At 38.2% G+C, this 21,611-nt stretch overlaps 1 protein-coding gene across 1 annotated transcript in view; it reads right to left on the bottom strand.

The window, feature by feature from the left end:
- Positions 1-21,611, bottom strand: part of LOC126484696 (hemicentin-1) — a 1,211,236-nt gene that overhangs the window by 139,017 nt on the left and 1,050,608 nt on the right. The window lies entirely within an intron of this gene.

Here is a 21,611-nt window from a genome sequence, read left to right as displayed (position 1 = left end):
TTGCTGTAGAAAGGTGTGCTGATTACACTGGGCTCATATGCTTGAAGCTTGGCAGTTCCTGTTATGAAACTGTTGTCCCACATATTTTACCTGAACCTGGGTATTTCAGCTGCTGCTCTTACTGTTCTTATCATGATCTCAGCACTTAACAACAAATTACTGAATATGGTGGATCCAAAGCTGTCTACTACCTCTAGGGAATGTTCATTGATGGTTACAGATGGGAAAGTATTTGTAACTCATAAACTGCACCTAAGCTTTCCTAGCACATCTGCACAAATTACTGGAGCCACTAAGCCATCAAAGTTTACAAAATACAAGTTAAGTTGCCGTTGTTGCAGTTCAAAGCAGCAGAAGCTTTTGTGTCAAGTTACTCGACTTGTCCATTGTTTTATCACAATCAAACATCACTGAATCAAAGACCCTCTCAATGTTATAGACTTATCCTGGAAAGATTTGCCACAACTTAAGGGTCCTTAGTTCTTATTTATGCTACAGTTATTTAAACATATCAACTATGATTTATGTTTGAAATCCAATTCATATGTGTACTATAACTCATGTGTGGATCATGTAGGAATTAAGAGAGCACAGTACTTGACAAATAGTGAGGTAGTGCAAGCGAAGAAAAAGAACAATAAATAAATTAATAAAGAAAGTATAATAGAAATAACTCACCGCAATTGGGCTGCAGAGCCAAGGCAATATAGGTGTACTGTGAGTATAGTTTGCTCACTAAGAGGTGAATGACAGTTCCTTAGTTCTAGGTTTGTAAATGTCGGTTGACTTCAGCCTGCTCATATTTTGTGTCTGGCCACTGCCACCCTATGTGATCTACTACAGAATTTTGGGTATGTAGCCTTTGTGAAGTGATTATTGTGTTGTGTTGTGTCACAAATTAATAGATTTTTCGATCAGCCAATGGGACGAACATTGACATACACATGGGCAAGCTTCAACTACATGAGAGTAATTTGGAATTTTTGAAAAGGTAACCCCCTCATGAACCATTAACCTTGCCGTTGGTGGGGAGGCTTGCGTGCCTCAGTGATACAGATACGTAGGTGCAACCACAACAGAGGGTATCTGTTGAGAGGCCAGACAAATGTGTGGTTCCTGAAGAGGGGCAGCAGCCTTTTCAGTAGTTGCAGGGGCAACAGTCTGGATGATTGACTGATCTGGCCTTGTAACACTAACCAAAACGGGCTTTCTGTGCTAGTACTGCAAACGGCTGAAAGCAAAGGGGAAGCTACAGCTGTAATTCATCCCGAAGGCATGCAGATTTACTGTATGGTTAAATGATGATGGTATCCAATTGGGTAAAATATTCTGGAGGTAAAATAGTCCCCCATTCGGACTTCCAGACGGGAACTACTCAGGACATTGTTATCAGGAGAAAGAAAACTGGAGTTCAACGGATCAGAGCGTGGAATGTCAGATCCCTTAATCAGGCAGGTAGGCTTGAAAATTTAAAAAGGGAAATGGGTAGGTTAAAGTTAGATATAGTGGGAATTAGTGAAGTTCGGTGGCAGGAGGAGCAAGACTTCTGGTCAGGTGAATACAGGGTTATAAATACAAAATCAAATAGGGGTAATGCAGGAGTAGGTATAATAATGAATTAAAAAATAGGAGTGTGGGTAAGCTACTACAAACAGCATAGTGAACACATTATTGTGGCCAAGATAGACACAAAGCCCACGCCTACTACAGTAATACAAGTTTATATGCTAACTAGCTCCGCAGATGATGAAGAGATTGATGAAATGTATGATGAGATAAAAGAAATTATTCAGATAGTGAAGGGAGATGAAAATTTAATAGTCATGGGTGACTGGAATTCGATAATAGGAAAAGGAAGAGAAGGAAAAATAGTAGGTGAATATGGAATGGGGGTAAGAAATGAAAGAGGAAGCCGCCTGGTAGAATTTTGGACTGAGTATAACTTAGTCATAGCTAACACTTGGTTCAAGAATCATAAAAGAAGGTTGTATACATGGAAGCAGCCTGGAGATACTAGAAGGTATCAGATAGATTATACAATGGTAAGACTTAGGTTTAGGAACCAGGTTTTAAATTGTAAGACATTTCCAGGGGCAGATGTGAACTCTGACCACAATCTATTGGTTACGAACTTTAGATTAAAACTGAAGAAACTGCAAAAAGGTGGGAATTTAAGGAGATGGGACCTGGATAAACTGACTAAACCACAGGTTATAGAGAGCTTCAGGGAGAGGATAAGGGAACACTTGACAGGAATGGGGGAAAGAAATACAGTAGAAGAAGAATGGGTAGCTTTGAGGGATGAAGGAGTGAAGGCAGCAGAGGATCAAGTACCGTATTTACTCGAATCTAAGCCGCACTTTTTTCCTGGTTTTTGTAATCCAAAAAACCACCTGCGGCTTAGAATCGAGTGCAAAGCAAGTGGAAGTACTGAAAAATGTTGGAAGGTGCCGCCACAACTAACTTCTGCCGTCGAATATATGTAGCACTACACAGGTATGCTTTGTAGGCACAAAGATAAATACTGGCGCCAAAACCTCTGCGGCAGTAAATAAATTTAAAAAAAAAAGGTGGAAGACGAGCTTTTTTTTCTCCGCCCCGAGTGTCGACCACTGCATTTTCATACATTATCCAATGAAGTAAATACAATTTCCATATTGTTCATCTTCGAATGTAGCAGCATTTCAATGTACTACGAAAATCTGACTGGCAAGACTGTTTGGGATGTTTGTCAATATGGCCAACTCTACTTTCTGAATTCTTTCCTACCCGTGAGAAGAGATGGTTGCTAATAGGAATTTTTATGAATTGTGAACCACATGCAGTATTCTCTTCACCATAAGAATAATACGAATATAAACATTTTCCATGTATTATTTCGTGTTTGCTGCTATCTCATTTAAATCCTGTCTGCCTAATAAACTACGAAACTAGAGTGAGACAACAGTAAACGCGGAAGAGTATACGTATCGTGTCATGTTTATATTCGTATTATTCTTATGCCTAATAGTGATACAGTCAGAAATGACGCACGGCAACTGACTAGATTTTTAAATCTAAGATGACTCTAATTTCTGTGCAAAATGTAATGTACTAAAGAGACGCCTGCAAAGATTTACAAACGGAGAAAGATTTTCGCTACACTCTCGCTCAGAACATCATCTATCATACGCAGTCTATTATTTGGTTCTCGTTGATCATTATCAAAGAAAGCAGTGGTGTAAGTAACAAAAAATAGCAGTCTCTTGCCATTGTTTCGCTAATGAGACGAATCCAGCGGTAGCGCGCACAAAAGCAAGCCGTGCCACGAGCGGCGACAGGCCGTAATCACGCACTGTCAGAATGCGACAAACAATACATGACACAGTACAGTAATGCATTTTCAGCTTAGTGACGTAAACACCTATAACAAAGAAAACAACACTTATCAGATCAAAGCAAAATAAGCAATCGATTCAAACCAGACGAAGCACGTGAAAAAGGAAGGGTACCCGTATAAATACGGATGGAGCGCCTGACGCATAGCAATGGCTACCTGGTAAAGCTTAACAGCTAAGCTTACGACTCGAACCAAACTACTGTAGCTGTATCGTCATTCATTCGACCTAAATTGTGTCTCATATTACAATGGACCAACTTCGTTTCGATTTGGAGGTGCGGCCTAAAATTTTCCCTCCCCTTGAATTTCGAGTCTCAAATTTCAGGTGCGGCTTAGATTCAGGAAAAAATTTTTTCCTTGATTTGGAGTCTCATTTTTCAGGTGTGGCTTAGATTCAAGTAAATACGGTAGGTAAAAAGACAAGGGCTAGTAGAAATCCTTGGGTAACAGAAGAGATACTGAATTTAATTGATGAAAGGAGAAAATATAAAAATGCAGTAAATGAAGCAGGCAAAAAGGAATACACTCGTCTCAAAAATGAGATCGACAGGAAGTGCAAAATGGCTAAGCAGGGATGGCTAGAGGACAAACGTAAGGATATAGAGGCTTGTCTCACTAGGGGTAAGATAAATATTGCCTACAGGAAAATTAAAGGGACCTTTGGAGAGAAGAGAACCACTTGTATGAATATCAAGAGCTCAGATGGAAACCCAGTTCTAAGCAAAGAAGGGAAGGCAGAAAGGTGGAAGGAGTATATAGAGGGTTTATACAAGGGCGATGTACTTGAAGACAATATTATGGACATTGAAGAGGATGTAGATGAAGATGAAATGGGAGATACAATACTGCGTGAAGAGTTTGACAGAGCACTGAAAGGCCTGAGTCGAAACTAGGCCCCGGGAGTAGACAACATTCCATTAGAACTACTGATGGCCTTGGGAGAGCCAGTCATGATAAAACTCTACTATTTGGTGAGCAAGATGTATGAGACAGGTGAAATACCCCCAGACTTCAAGAAGAATATAATAATTCCAATCCCAAAGAAAGCAGGTGTTGACAGATGTGAAAATTACCAAACTATCAGTTAATAAGCCACGGCTGCAAAATACTAACACAAATTCTTTACAGATGAATGGAAAAACTGGTAGAGGCTGACCTTGGGGAAGATCAGTTTGGATTCCATAGAAATGTTGGAACACGTGAGGTAATTCTGACCCTAAGACTTATCTTAGAAAATAGATTAAGGAAAAGCAAACCTGTGTTTATAGCAGTTGTAGACTTAGAGAAAGCTTTTGACAATGTTGCCTGGTATACTCTCTTTCAAATTCTGAAGGTGGCAGGCGTAAAATACAGGGAGCAAAAGGCTATTTACAATTTGTACAGAAACCAGATGGCAGTTATAAGAGTTGAGGGGCATGAAAGGGAAGCATCTACATCTACATCTACATCTACATTGATACTCCGCAAGCCACCCAACGGTGTGTGGCGGAGGGCACTTTACGTGCCACTGTCATTACCTCCCTTTCCTGTTCCAGTCGCGTATGGTTCGCGGGAAGAACGACTGTCTGAAAGCCTCCGTGCGCGCTCTAATCTCTCTAATTTTACATTCGTGATCTCCTCGGGAAGTATAAGTAGGGGGAAGCAATATATTCGATACCTCATCCAGAAACGCACCCTCTCGAAACCTGGCGAGCAAGCTACACCGCGATGCAGAGCGCCTCTCTTGCAGAGTCTGCCACTTGAGTTTATTAAACATCTCCGTAACGCTATCACGGTTACCAAATAACCCTGTGACGAAACGCGCCGCTCTTCTTTGGATCTTCTCTATCTCTTCCGTCAACCCGACCTGGTACGGATCCCACACTGATGAGCAATACTCAAGTATAGGTCGAACGAGTGTTTTGTAAGCCACCTCCTTTGTTGATGGACTACATTTTCTAAGCACTCTCCCAATGAATCTCAACCTGGTGCCCGCCTTACCAACAATTAGTTTTATATGATCATTCCACTTCAAATCGTTCCGTACGCATACTCCCAGATATTTTACAGAAGTAACTGCTACCAGTGTTTGTTCCGCTATCATATAATCATACAATAAAGGATCCTTCTTTCTATGTATTCGCAATACATTACATTTGTCTATGTTAAGGGTCAGTTGCCACTCCCTGCACCAAGTGCCTATCCGCTGCAGATCTTCCTGTATTTCGCTACAATTTTCTAATGCAGCAACTTCTCTGTATACTACAGCATCATCCGCGAAAAGCCGCATGGAACCTCCAACACTATCTACTAAGTCATTTATATATATTGTGAAAAGCAATGGTCCCATAACACTCCCCTGTGGCACGCCAGAGGTTACTTTAACGTCTGTAGACGTCTCTCCATTGATAACAACATGCTGTGTTCTGTTTGCTAAAAACTCTTCAGCAGTGGTTGGGAAGGGAGTGGGACAGAGTTGTAGCCTATCCCCGATGTTATTCAATCTGTATATTGGACAAGCAATAAGGGAAACAAAAGAAAAATTTGGAGTAGGTATTAAAATCCATGGAGAAGAAATAAAAACCTTGAGGTTCGCTGATGACATTGTAATTCTGTCAGAGACAGCAAAGAACCTGGAAGAGCAGTTGAACGGAATGGACAGTGTCTTAAAGGAGGATATAAGATGAACATAAACAAAATCAAAACAAGGATAATGGCATATAGTCGAATTAAGTCTAGTGATTCTGAGGGAATTAGATTAGGAAATGAGACACTTAAAGCAGGAAATGAGTTTTGATATTAGGGAAGCAAACTAACTGATGATGGTCGAAGTATAGTGGATGTAAAATGTAGACTGGCAATGGCAAGGAAAGCATTTCTGAAGAAGAGAAATTTGTTAACATCAAGTGTAGATTTAAGTGTCAGGAAGTCGCTTCTGAAAGTATTTGTATGGAGTGTAGCCATGTATGGAAGTGAAACATGGACGATAAATAGTTTGAACGAGAAGAGAGCAGAAGCTTTCGAAATGTGGCGCTACAGAAGAATGCTGAATATTAGATGGGTAGATCACATAACTAATGAGGAGGTATTGAACAGAATTAGGGTGAAGAGAAATTTCTGGCACACCTTGACTAGAAGAAGGGATTGGTTGGTAGGATATGTTCTGAGGCATCAAGGGATCACCAATTTAGTATTGGAGGGCAGTGTAGTGGGTAAAAATCATAGAGGGAGACCAAGAGATGAATACACTAAGCAGATTCAGAAGGATGTAGGTTGCAGTAGGTACAGGGAGATGAAGAAACTTTCACAGGATAGAGTAGCATGGAGAGCTGCATCAAACCAATCTCTGGACTGAAGACCTCAACAACAACAACAATCCTGGGAAATCATCAGAAATGTCTGGCAAAAAGAGGTAAATTGTAATTCAATTTTTTTACAGTGACTGGATACTACCCTCCCCTTTGTCTGAATTGCTTTAAAATGGCCATTTTGTTTGTGTGTGTAAAAGAATCATTACTTGTTGTAGGAACTCCTGGCAATATCATACCCTGGAATCATTTCCAATGGTGGGCCCTCATTTGCAAGTAATCAATAAAAATTAATTTCTTGTGACTCACTAGATGACTAAAACTGCACCTGAACCAACACTGTAGTGTCATGGTTAAACACCTTGCTGGTATGCTGAAAGTAGTGTGAATGAATCCTGTCACAGCCAGTTTTTTTTACATTTGTATAGAAATGGCTGTCATCATTATTTTTATTCTATTAATTGTGTATGCATTGTGAATATGGCCTTCCCAAATCTTTCTCCAAAGGAAGTCACTGTGGCAGACAATGGTCCATACTATGTCAGACAAGTGGACAACCTGGTATAATCACAAAGCAAGGATGAGAAAAGGCTGCGGAAGAGGTGTGTTACCTGCAATGAGGGCATGAGGAAGCAGGCTTTGTTTCCTTCAACTCACAGACATAGACCTACTAGAAAGCCATATGTTGTTCAGTGTGATTTAATTGCATTGTAACTGGCAATAGCCAAATTGGAAAGATTGTACATGGAGTGCAACATTTTGCAGGACATGTCCAGTGACAATCTATTTAAGATTATGAGTGAATCCCTATTGTTAGTAACTGCTGATGACTGGGAAGGGTACTGCAGGAAGGTCCAACAACTGGAAGACTATAGGAGATGTGATGGTGCCATCAAATTTTCAGTAGACAAAATCATTTATTGATCAGTTATTGGTACTGCTGAATCAGATAGTAGTAATGATGATAACTCATTATGCACAGGCGAGGAATATAGTGAGACTGATTCTGAGTGATTCATGGGTGCTTACAATTCAGTGTTATGTTAATGTTCAAAATACTGATCATTATTTTTACTTCCACAATGTAAGTTTTACTACTGGCTCCTATTAATTTTGAATTGTGAATGAGAGCTGATATAGAATTAGTAGCAACAAACACCATCATTCAACACAAAACAATTTATTTTAGTTTTACGAATCTTGTAAGCATGTGTTACACTCCTGTCTGAGCTTTTACTTTCATAGACACACCATATATAGCATATGACAACTGGTACAGTGGGCAGTAAACGGCACTACCAATGTCATTTGGAGCATAAATTGATATGTGTGCAAGTGTAGTGCCAACATTGTATGAGACAAGGGCAACTCATTACCCCTGCACCATCCCACATCCATTGACAACTTAGGTGCTCGGAGTCAGCGGGCAGAGGTTGCTACCTCTGTTCCCTCCATGCCCCTTGGAACTCATTCATCTCCTTGAGCACAAAATATATGTGTTTGTTTTGTGGCTCTTAGAAAAGGCATTGTCTGAAAGCTTAGCAATATTTTCAATCTTGTGTGTTTATACAATGAAAGAACTGTCTAAATTGCACTTTGTTTATACACATCAACTGGAAGTTGTACATATATGCATACTCTCATCATCAAATTAAAGAAGAAAGAGCTAATTAACACACAATATATTGTCAAATTTTGTGATGAATCATACTGTATACATGTACCACCAAATTTGCCAATATATTCAGTACATATTGTTTCTCTCTTCTTAAATGTGATTACAGCAGTCTGCATATCATTTACAGTACATTTAAACAAATAAAGTACAATTTATACTTTTTTCAGTGCAGACCAACATAGCTAACCTCTTGCAAGACCTTCTCTCTTCTATAATCAATCTCGTTTATGTACTTATCAATCAATCAATTCTTGAACTATTCTGTGTAAGGTTACCCCTGTTCTTTTTGTTACCAAAACCATGTTTCTGAGGTTGATCTCACTGAAATTATATTGCAGTATGTTATGTTTATACCACAAACCATCACAAAACAGCCAAAGTTTGGAGAATGAGAATCACTGTGATTGTGTGTGGATGTGCAAGAAACTGTTACAAGAACAGAAGAGCATTAGTGCTATCTCAACTGATGCATTCAACAGAGGAGAATGAAGAGATCGATGTTTAACATCCCGCTGACAGTGCAGTCATTAGAGATGGAGCACAAACTCAGATTAGGGAAAGATGGAAAAGGAAATCACCCATGCGCTTTCAAAGGAACCATCCCAGCATCTACCTTAAGCAATTTAGAGAAATTACAGAAAACCTAGACCACAACGATCAGATACGAGTTTCAACCATCGTCCTCCTGAACGTGAGTCCAGTGTGCTAACCACTGTACCACCTCACTCGGTAAATGCAACAGACCTCATTCAATGACAATACCTGACACTGAGTGACAATCCCCCCAACAATTGATAGTTTTATTTATTTCTATACCTCCAGAATGCACAATGATGCATGGACTACAGGCTTTAGTAATTTGGCACCCATTACTCCAATTTTGGATGATTATAGGATTTAGTAATTTGGAATCCCTCAATTCTGTAATTTTTTGGTGAAAAATTATGTTGTTAAAATCTTCCTGTTACCACAACACAGCACAGTCAAGCCAAGTCAGGATTTCAATGCATACACAGTGTAGATGTAACATTTTGCAACAAGTAAGATAACCAACCACTCATAGTATAGTGGATGAGATGAGTGGTAGATGTGTAGCTGAAGGAATGGAAAATGGTATCTCAGCTTATGAATTTTCAACCTTCTTCAGAGGACACATAAAGCAGAACAGTGTAGCAATGTAGTTGTAGTAGTAGTAATAGTAACACTAGTAACACTCTTTATATTTGTGTTGTGGAACCTCTGGTGATCTTTTCACCATATTATATGTATATTCCAACTAGCACAGATAATTCAGCCTGCAATGTGGTTCCTTTGTTCTATGTCCATGCAAATGCTTCAAGCGTACTGAAACACTATACATTTTGTAACATGAATTGCGAATGTCCTTTTATCACAAACATCATGATAGATAAGCTGGAGAAGGTAAGTCCATTGCACTATGAGCAAGATTCCACTGTTTAAATTAAAAACAGTACTTTGTCCAAGCATGATTAGCTATTGAAATACCTTATTTATAGATGTACCTGTAATGACCTAGCCTTTCCTATTGTGCTGTGCCATCACTGAATGCCAATTATATGAAAGACATCTTTGTAATCCATATCATGTAGTATATTTGGAGCACTGAATTGACACTGTTCTCTCACAGACCACACATTTCACTGTACATTCAATTCACATTATTTCTGATCCCAAATATTAGAGTTCTCACTAAGAGGCTTCAAATTTACTATCAAGAATCCATCTGGGGCATACAAAACAGGTTACTGACAAATTTGCTGAACTATGTCAGTCATTGCTCAATGCTAAATGGCTCATTCTGCCATCACAGTCTAATATGCATACAAAGTAGTCTTCTCTTACATACAACTTCCATTAAACAACTGCAACTCAAATAAAATAGCTGTGTGACTGACAGATTTCAGCGGTGAAGGACAGTGATGCTCGTTCATAGCCAGTCAATCACAACAAGGCTCCGTGTTTACCCACAAAATCGACTACACTGCAAGAACACAGTGCTCAAGAAACAACTACAACTGGCTGAAGGCTGCCACCTGCCACTCAACTAGCTGAAACATCAACAATGTTGTTTTAATCAAAGTATAGTCCTGTTCATGTTCATATTGTCAGATAGATCCGGCCATCTAATGCATTCACATTTATTTGAAATGGAACACCCTAGAATGGTGTTCTACTATCAGCCTACTTAATATAAAATGAATAGAGATGATGCAGAATATTCCTTTAAGCCATATACTTGGAAATAATCAAACAAGGAGAAACAAGGAGTTTAAGCTATGATGTATGATGTCACAATGGTTTAACCCACTGATAAATTCTAAGACATTAAAGAAAGTACTGTAAAGTGACAGATCAAAATTTGATATGTTGATGTAATAGGAAATGTAACTAAAGTGAGAGTCTGCCTGCGTTTACTCACAGCAATGACAGAATGCAGTATATCAAATCTAGGTTCACAAAATACACTGATACCCATTAAAATTGCAACACCAAGAAGAATGGTCAAATAATGAAATTTAATTTAATGTGCATATGCAGCATAGTAGGAGGAATATGAGGAGTACTTACAGATTTTTAACAATCAACTAGAGAAAATAAAGTTGTGACAATGGAACCTGAAGATGGTGTTGGCCCATTTCTTCACAACTGATGACTTGACAGAGACTCTTAGTTATAGAAGTCTGCATTTTGCTTGTTCAAAAAACATTCAATCTCAAAGCACACCTCTTCTCATCATAGCACAGCACTAGAGATAGACAGATGTTGACCGAAACACATTTGGGTGTGAAGAAGACAATCTGTGAAACTTTCAATGACTACTGTGACAATACCTCTTGGAAAAGCTAAAGAGATTATTGGTAAAAGTAAAAGCTGTCAATGGCACCAAAGTTAGGGTCTAACATTCACAGATGACAAAGGAACTGAAATCAAGTTTAGCAAATCAAAAACAGAAGCACTGAACTAGGTTTTCAAATGTTCCTTTACTAAGGAGCACATAAGTACTATGCCAACTTACTTCTCACACCAATGTAAAGCTGATTAGATTAGATTAGATTAGATTAATACTAGTTCCATGGATCATGAATATGATATTTCGTAATGATGTGGAACGAGTCAAATTTTCCAATACATGACATAATTAGGTTAATTTAACAACATACTTAAGTTAATATAACTTTATTTTTTTTCTTTTTTTTCTTTTTTTAAATATTTTTTTTCTTTTTTTTCTTAATTTATATCTAAAAATTCCTCTATGGAGTAGAAGGAGTTGTCATTCAGAAATTCTTTTAATTTCTTCTTAAATACTTGTTGGTTATCTGTCAGACTTTTGATACTATTTGGTAAGTGACCAAAGACTTTAGTGCCAGTATAATTCACCCCTTTCTGTGCCAAAGTTAGATTTAATCTTGAGGAGTGAAGATCATCCTTTCTCCTAGTATTGTAGTTATGCACACTGCTATTACTTTTGAATTGGGTTTGGTTGTTAATAACAAATTTCATAAGAGAATATATATACTGAGAAGCTACTGTGAATATCCCTAGATCCTTAAATAAATGTCTGCAGGATGATCTTGGGTGGACTCCAGCTATTATTCTGATTGCACGCTTTTGTGCAATAAATACTTTATTCCTCAGTGATGAATTACCCCAAAATATGATGCCATATGAAATCAATGAGTGAAAATAGGCGTAGTAAGCTAATTTACTAAGACGTTTATCACCAAAATTTGCAATGACCCTTATTGCATAAGTAGCTGAACTCAAACGTTTCAGCAGATCATCAATATGTTTCTTCCAATTTAATCTCTCATCAATGGACACACCTAAAAATTTGGAATATTCTACCTTAGCTATATGCTTCTGATTAAGGTCTATATTTATTAATGGCATCATACCATTCACTGTACGGAACTGTATGTACTGTGTCTTATCAAAATTCAGTGAGAGTCCGTTTACAAGGAACCACTTTGTAATTTTCTGAAAGACAGTATTGACAATTTCATCAGTTAATTCTTGTTTGTCAGGCGTGATTACTATACTTGTATCATCAGCAAAGAGAACTAACTTTGCCTCTTCATGAATATAGAATGGCAAGTCATTAATATATAATAAGAACAACAAAGGACCCAAGACTGACCCTTGTGGAACCCCATTCTTGATAGTTCCCCAGTTTGAGGAATGTGCTGATCTTTGCATGTTACGAGAACTACTTATTTCAACTGAGTGATGTATTAGTGTCAGTGGTATACAGAAACAGTTAAAATCACTAAAATAAAACAACATTTCAAGGTGTAATGGAACCTCTGTCAGAAACTATACAGAATTTCGAGCTGAGAAAGCTCTTACATTTATTAAAATATAACAGAGAACCTTTGAACTATGAACTGTGCCCACTGATTGCAAGAAAGCACAGATCATACTTATCTACAAGAAGGTTAGCAGAAGTGACTACAAAACTAACATCCAATAATGATGATGTCTGTTGCAGAAACCTAAAACATATTCTGAGCTAAACATAATAAGATATTTCAAACAGAATGATGTCCTATGTGCCAACCAGCATGGGTTCCAAGGACACTGATCATGTGAGACCCAAACTGCACTTGCCTTACATGACATCCTGAGAGCCATAGATAAAGGCAGTCAGGTACAAGCATTATTTCTTAAGTGATAAGATCTTCTCAGATGATCACCCAAGGCATGGCATTGCCTTGTTGCAATGTTTCAGTGAGTTTCCTACCCACCATCTTTGCCTGAAGATGATGGGTATGAAATTTATTGAAATGTTGTGGAGAGAAGATGCCAACACACTGCTGATCACCTGAAAAGATTTTATCATTGGAATGCACCGAGAAAGCCTGCAATCACATGTATTATTTCTTGACTTCTGAAAATCAGTGCAATTTGGAAGTTTATTAACCAAAGTATGATGCATGGGGTATCAAACAAAATTTGTGACTGAAACTTGGATTTATTCATAGGGAGGACACACCATGTATCTCTGATGGAGAATCATCAACAGAAGTAGAAGTAACTTCAGGTGTGCCCAAGAGAAGAATGCTGGGATCTAGGCAGACAATACTGATAATTCCAGAATGAGATTTTCACTCTGCAGCAGAGTGTGCGCTGAGCTTCTGTAAAGTTTGGAAGGTAGGAGACGAGGTACTGGCAGAAGTAAAGCTGTGAGGATGGGGCGTGAGTCATGCTTGGGTAGCTCAGTTGGTAGAGCACTTGCCCGTGAAAGGCAAAGGTCCTGAGTTCGAGTCTCGGTCCGGCACACAGTTTTGATCTGCCAGGAAGTTTCAATACTGATAATTATCTCAGACTTTTTGCAGATAATGCAGGTATCTATAATGAAATACTATCTGAAGAAACTGCACAAATATACAGTCAGATATTGATAATATTTTAAAGTGGTGCAACAATTAGCAACTTTTTTCAATATTCAGAAATGTATACAATGACTAAAAAATTAGTGAGTCATATCTGGAATCATTCGACTCATAGAAATGCCTGGGTGTAACAATTTTAAGGGATATGAAATGGAATCATCACATACATTCATTTTAGGTAAAGCAGCTGGCAGACTTTAGTTCATTAGCAGGATCCTACAAAATGTACAGACAGTATAAAAAGAGATTTCTTAAAATATCTCTTGTGTGTCCTATCTTAGAGTACTTCTCTAATGTGTGGAAGCCATTCCAACATATCAAATAGGACTGACAACAGATATTGAAAGTAAACAAAGAATGGCAATATAAATTGGCACAGGTTTGTTTGACTTATGAGAGAGCACCACAGAAACACAGAACAGTGTTCTAGCAGTAGTGGACACCAAAAGACCTGAGGAAGATCCCAGCAGAGGGGTCGAAACGTCAAACATTTTAGAAGAAACATGACGCGGCCTAATAACCCAGAAAATTTTAACTTTAGTGACAACGGCCACGGAAGCCTGCAGACTTACAATGATTTGATGGTTAAAATTTCCTCCAATAAAGAAAACATGAGCAGGGAACATATGTATTAGCATGTTGAGGGTTTCTGTAAGGTTTTCAGTTACATCTACGGATGAATGGGTGGTCAATGGAAGGACTCAACTAAAAGGTGATGCTCACCCTCTGTGAGTCTTGTCCAAATAAGTTTAATTTGCAACATAAAATTACATGGGAGCCTGGCGACCATTGTGTAAATACTGAGCACATCTTTTTCCATGGCTTTCTGTCCACTAATCACAACAGTCCACTTCTTGTTAAAATTTTATTTATTTATGCATTTGGTGCACAGACCATCATTGGAACATCATACAAAATAACTTAATACAGAGTAATGGGTCATATGATTACAATCGTAACACTGGTGCAATATGCAGTCCGTTGAGCACATCAACATTATGATTGAAACCGTATGACTATATTAGCCTATTTTCTCTGATATTCTGATGATGGGCTATGCCTGAAATGGGTAAATGAATAAAAAATTACAAGCTTAATGTTGTCATTAGAGGCAAAAAGTGTTGCAAAAGACTTGCTCAGTATTTGCCTAAACAATCAAGCATGCAGCTTTAATTTCTATCTTGCTGGATTTGACTTTTTTGTCTACTGCAGTGAATACATAACCTCCATTTCAAGGTTGCATATATTTTCTATATCACTTAGATGCACCCCAAAAATCTCACTGTTGTCTATTTCTATTTACGCCAGCTTTTTGTATCTTGTATTATACCAGCTCCACTGCTTTTTAAGACTGCTTCAAACTCTTGGACATTGTTGCAAATGCTTCAGCAATTATCACTAGGATTACAGACACTTCATGACCATATCTTTGGGTCTTATACTAATATTCTACGTCTCCTACAGCTTTCATTATCTCGACTGAACAGAAAGTAACTTCAGATGAAAAAAAATTTGTGCATTCCACATACAGTCATTCACATTAATAGATGCCTCTAGCGTGTAGTGCACCACTGACTCATCAGTTCTGGAAGAAAGGTGATCAGCTTTCAAACAAAGTGATGAAGTCTGGCACTGTACATTACACAAGGAAGTGTGAGTCAAATTTAAAATGAAAGTTTTGCTAAATATAATTAGAATTAAAATAAAGGTTTTGACACATTCACTTGGATCCACTTGCTGACAATGATGATAGCACAATTAAAAAAGTAAAATGTCTAAATAACAAATTATAGTCTCTACTATTTTACAAAAAAGGTCTCCCAGACACTAAGTTTGACATTTTGACATGAACTAACTCTGATAAATGCATCAAAACCATGCCTTTTTTCAATACAAAGGCAGAAAATGAACAAATATAACTAAAACAAATTCATTAAGCTGCATGAGATAATGAATAAAGTGTGCATGCCACACCTAACAGGTTGTGCAAAATAATCAAAACTTACAAGCAAGTCACAAAACGAAAATTTTATTTTTGACATGGGTATACAGGATGAAAGGTGGCAATATTGTAACCAATGAATGAATAGCAACCAAGTGTTAGGGTAGTGCTCGCACTTTCTTCACAAATGGAAGTATAAACAAGCTGCTATAAATGATTCAAGCAAAGTATGCACTGTAGGTCCTATAAGTGTTAAAGAATTTAAGGTATGAAGCAAATGAAGAGAATTATATGGTGGTAATCAAGATAACAGCAGAACTTAAACAGGTGCAGTAATGTCACACAACATTAGAAATAATTATTTCTATCAAGTTACCTTCCATTAGGTATGTGGGTGCACTCAGCAACTGTGATATGATTTATAAATTATAAAGCGCAGCAATCAGTCCCCCCCCCCCCCCCCTTTTTGTTTTGGCAAATCCAGATTTCGGCTAGTGCCTTGCCACTATCAATGCATTATTATCAAGTCTCAATGCATTTCAGTTCCCTGTTGTTCAGGCGTCAGTCACAGTTCTTCGAATACTACTCAGTAGTATCCAAAGATCTGTGAACTGTTGTTCAGGCGTCAGTCACAGTTCTTTGAATACTACTCAGTAGTATCCAAATATCTGTGAACTGACGCCTGAACAACAGGGAACTGATGCATTGAGACTAGAAAATAATGCATTGACAATGGCAGGCACTAGCCGAAATCTGGATTTTCCAAATAAAACCTGAAAAAAAAAAGACAACTGACTGCTGCACTTCATAATTTATAAATTATTTCTATAGTTTTACTGTTAGCAATTTTTTCTTTTACTTTTAGTAACGTGAAATGGTGTTCAGTTTAGAATATCTGCTGACAGACTGTTCTCATACAAATGTTTTCTTCTTGTTCTTAAAAACATCAAATATGATGCAGAGCTGTTGAAAGGCAGATAAACAACATCAAGAACTTTTAGAGCAGACTTTTCCAACACTGCCCCAAACTGACCCTTTTCATGTTCATGAGCGAGTGCAGGTAGTGTAGGCTAATCCCTAAGTTCCCAAACTTGTTTTTTGGCTTTAGGTGACTCAGCACCTCTACTATTCAATGAGTTGTTACCTTTATACCTTACATTATTTACATTTGACCAGACTTTTCATTACCCTATATAGTAGGCACTGAAGGGGTGAACAAGTTACTTGTCAGTTCTGAATGCTTGATACTGCCAGATGAATTGCAGAAAATAAATGCATGATTGATACAACATTGACTATTCATATATCATTCTTGTGTTCAGTCACATTACTCCATGTGCACACTGGTGGGGAGTCATCCAAGATGTGGAAAGGATCCTTCTGGATGCCATGAAGGGCACAGGGTGCAGCCAACTGCAGGTGGTGGTTCATGTTGGCACTAATGATGTGTGTCGCTATGGATTGGAAGAGATCCTCTCTGGTTTCCGGCAGCTATCTGAGTTGGTGAAGATTGCCAGTCTTGCTAGCGAGATGAAGGCAGAGCTCACCATATACAGCATTGTCGACAGGACCGAATGTGGACCTTTGGTACAGAGCCAAGTGGAGGGTCTGAATCAGAGGCTCAGATGGTTCTGCGACCATATAGGCTGCAGATTCCTCGACTTGCACAATAGGGTAGTGGGGTTTCAGGTTCCGCTAAATAGGTCAGGTGTCCACTACACACAGGAGGCAGCTACATGGATAACAGGGGCTGTGTGGCGTGGACTGGGTGGTTTTTTAGGTTAGACAGTCTCGGGAAAGATCAAAAAGGGCTCCATTCTCAAAGGGTACAGGGCAAAGAAACGACGAGCATCGACCAAGCAACAGTCGGTATTGTAGTTGTAAATTATCGTAGCTGTGCTGGAAAAGTACCAGAGCTTCAAGCACTGGTAGAAAGAACTGAAGCTGAAATTGTTATAGGAACAGAAATCTGGCTAAAGACGGAGATAAATTCTGTCAAAATTTTTACAGAGGCGCAAACCGTGTTCAGAAAGGATAGATTAAATAAAGTAGGTGGTGGTGTGTTTGTGTCTGTCAGTAGTATTTTTCTTGTAGTGAAGCTGAAATAGATAGTTCCTGGGAATTACTATGGGTAGAGGTTATACTCAACAGCTGTACCAAAATAATAACTGACTCCTTCTACCAACCCCCCCGACTCAGATGATATAATAGCTGAACGGTTCAAAGAAAACTTGAATCTCATTAAAAATAAGTACCCCACCCATACAGTTATATTTGATGGAGACTTCAATCTACCCTCGATTTGTTGGCAAAAATACATGTTCAAAGCTGGTGGAAGACAGTAAACATCTTCCGAAATTGTACTAAATGCTTTCTCTGAGAATTACTTTGAACAGTTAGTTCATGAGCATACACAAATTGTAAATGGTTGCGAAAACACACTTGACCTCTTAGCCATAAATAATCCTGATCTAATAAAGAGTGTCATGAGGGATACAGGGATTAGTGAACACTAGGTCATTGTAGCGAGGCTTAAAACCATATCAATCAAAACCACTAAAAATAAACACAAAATATATCTATTTAAAACAGCAGATAAAAATTTGCTTGATGCCTTCCTAAGAGAGAGTCTCCATTCCTTCCAAGCAAATTATGTAAGCGTAGACCAGATATGGCTCAAATTCAAAGATACAGTATCGACAGCAACAGGCAGATTCACACTGCATAAGTTAATAAGAGACGGGATTGATCCACCATGGTACACAAAACACATTAGAACAATGTTGCAGAAGAAACAAAAAAAGCTTGCCAAATTCAGAAGAATGCAAAATCCCCAAGACTGGCTAAGTTTCACGGAAGCTTGAAATTTAGTGTGGATGTCAGTGTGAGATGCTTTTAATAGTTTCCACAATCAAACATTGCCTCAAAATGTGGTAGAAAACCTAAAGAGATTCTGGTAGTATGTAAAGTACACCAGTGGCAAAAAACAGTCAATATTGTCACTGCGCGATAGCGATGGAAATGTTGCCAATGATGGTGTCACTAAAGCGGAGTTACGAAATACAGTTTTCTGTAATTCCTTCATGAAAGAAGATGAAGTAAATATTTCAGAATTCAAAACCAGAACAGCTGTTAGCATGAGTGACATATAAGTAGATATCTTAGGTGTTATGAAACAACTCAAATCACTTAAGAAAGTTCCAGATGATATGCCAATGAGGTTCCTTTCACAGTATGCAGACACAATAGCGCCTTTCTTAGCAATCATATACAACCACTCACTTGACAAAAGATCTGTTCCTAAAGACTGGGAAGTAACACAGGTCACATCAATATTCAAGAAAGGAAATAGGAGTAACCCATTGAATTACAGATCCATTTCACTGACCTCAATTTGCAGTAGGATTTTGTAGCATATACTGTACTCGAACATTATGAATCACCTTGAAGAAAATGACTTATTGATACATAACCAACACGTATTCAGAAAATATCATTCTTGTGCAACACAGCTAGATCTTTATTCCCATGAAGTAATGGGTGCTGGTGACAAAAGATCTCAAATCGATTCCATATTCCTAGATTTTCAGAAGGCTTTTGATACTGTTACTCACAAGCAATTATTAATCAAATTGATTGCATATGGAGTATTGTCTCAGTTGTGTGACTGGATTCATGATTTCCTCTCAGAGAGGTCACAGTTCATAGTGATAGATGGTAAACCATCGAGTAGAACAGAAGTGATATCTGGTGTTCCGCAAGGTAGTGTCATAGGCCCTCTGCTATTCCTGATTTACATAAAGGATCTACGTGATAATCTGAGGAGCCTCCTTATATTGTTTGCAGATGATGCTGTAATTTTCTGTCTAGTAAAATCATCAGACAATCAATTCCAATTACAAAATGGTCTAGAGAGAATTTCTGTATGGTGCAAAAAATTGGCAACTGGCACTAAACACAGAAAAGCATGAGGTCATCCACATGAGTACTAAAAGAAATCTGATAAATTTTTGGTATACAATAAATTGCACAAATCTAAGGGCTGTCAGTACTACTAAATACCTAGGAATTACAATTACGAGCAAGTTAAATTGGAAAGACCACAGAGATATTATTGTGGGGAAGGTGAAGCAAAGACTGCACTTTGTTGGCACAACACTTAGAAGATGCAACAAACCCATTAAAGAGACAGCCTACATTACACTTGTCCATCCTCTGCTGGAATATTGCTGTGCAGTATGGGATCCTTACCAGGTAGGATTGAAGGAGTACATCGAAAAAGTGCAAAGAAGGGCAGCTTGTTTCATGTTATCGTGCAATAGGGGTGAGAGTGTCACTGATATGATACATGAGTTGGGGTGGCAGTCACTGAAACTAAGGCAGTTTTCTTTGTGGCGAGATCTATTTACGAAATTTCAATCACCAACTTTCTCTTCCAAAAGCAAAAATATTTTGTTGACACCCACCTACGCAGGGAGAAATGATCATCGTAATAAAATAAGGGAAATTAGGGCTTGAACGGAAAAATTTAGGTGTTCCTTTTTCCCCCACGCCATTCGAGAGAGGAATGGTAGAGAAGTAGTATGAAAATGGTTCAATGAACCCTCTGCTAGGCACTTAAGTCTGAATGTAGATGTAGATGTTTAGATGTACAGTCTTTCTACCATACACTCCTAGAGTGGCAGACAGAATTGGCCATATATTACGCAAATAAGACTATTTATAAATTGACAAAGGAGGTCAAAGGTGGCCTCAGATTGGCAAAGGATAAAAGGAAACAAGACAATAGCTCAACAAGAAAGAAGAAAGCCTCCAGATGAACAGATCCTGGATTCCCGTGCTGTAGAAAAAAACTGTTGCAGGCAGCAAGGGCAGAACCACAGCAGAAATGACCACAGAAAAACTCTTGAATGTTGACATGCCAGGTACATATAATCTGCAGCTGTGAGCTTGACTCCAAGTCCACCATCAGCAATTGAGGGTGATGCTTTGACAACGCTGGCCACTTGTGCTTGTGAAACGTTAGAAGAATTATCAAACAAATGTTGGTCAGAGAACTCAAAACAGACGCCAACAGGCAATTTGTCAAAATTACTATTGTTTTTACACACGATATAACTGACTTGAGATGACATTAGGTCCTGTGCAAGTAGCCAAAGCAAGAGATAGAAGATGAATTGCTGGTTTGGCAGAGAGTCTTTACTATCAATAGAGAGTGTTGTTTAATATTCTTTGTGTTTACTTACTTTGTTACAACTTAAGTGCATATGGAAATGAAAGAACATATTTAGTAATCACTGTTTCTGCAATTTTTATATGGAAATTATTTCTTTTCAACAAAATATGAAAGATGTAATGAGTTTGTATTCACTTCACTACATGGCAATGCACAAGTATGTCAGAAGTTCACACATGGACACTTCTTCACATCATATGACTGTTCCACAACACCCACTTCTCATCAACTTGTTCTTAATTTTCTTTTCTCTTATTCAGTGTCCTCCCGCCATAGTTCTTCCATTGTTTCACTGTTACACTACATATCCCCATCTATTCACTCACACTGTTCACTGCACATCCCCATCAATTCATTTTCTCTTTGGAATTTATTTTGTATTCTCCATATTCTTTAGTTTCTTCTTTCCCTTCACTGCTTCTTTTCCAACAACTTTTCTTCTTACCTTATTCTATGTTTCTACCCTATTTTGTCTTGTCTATGCAAGATTGTCAAATTGTCCTTCCCTATCTCTGATTTATTTGCTGCTCTTTTTTCTTTTTGCAGATCCTCAGGATTTCAAATCTTGTTTCTTATTAACATTCACAATTAAGTTCCCTTCCATGTTGTCTTTACTGTGTGTTCCTTGACCTTAGATTCTTTAATCCTAGAACAGCTATATTTACTTAAATTTGT

Source organism: Schistocerca serialis, chromosome 6 (assembly GCF_023864345.2).
Source record: "Schistocerca serialis cubense isolate TAMUIC-IGC-003099 chromosome 6, iqSchSeri2.2, whole genome shotgun sequence".
NCBI classification, from domain to species: domain Eukaryota; kingdom Metazoa; phylum Arthropoda; class Insecta; order Orthoptera; family Acrididae; genus Schistocerca; species Schistocerca serialis.
Note: the sequence above shows the minus strand (reverse complement) of the source record. Positions and strands in the feature narration are given on the sequence as shown.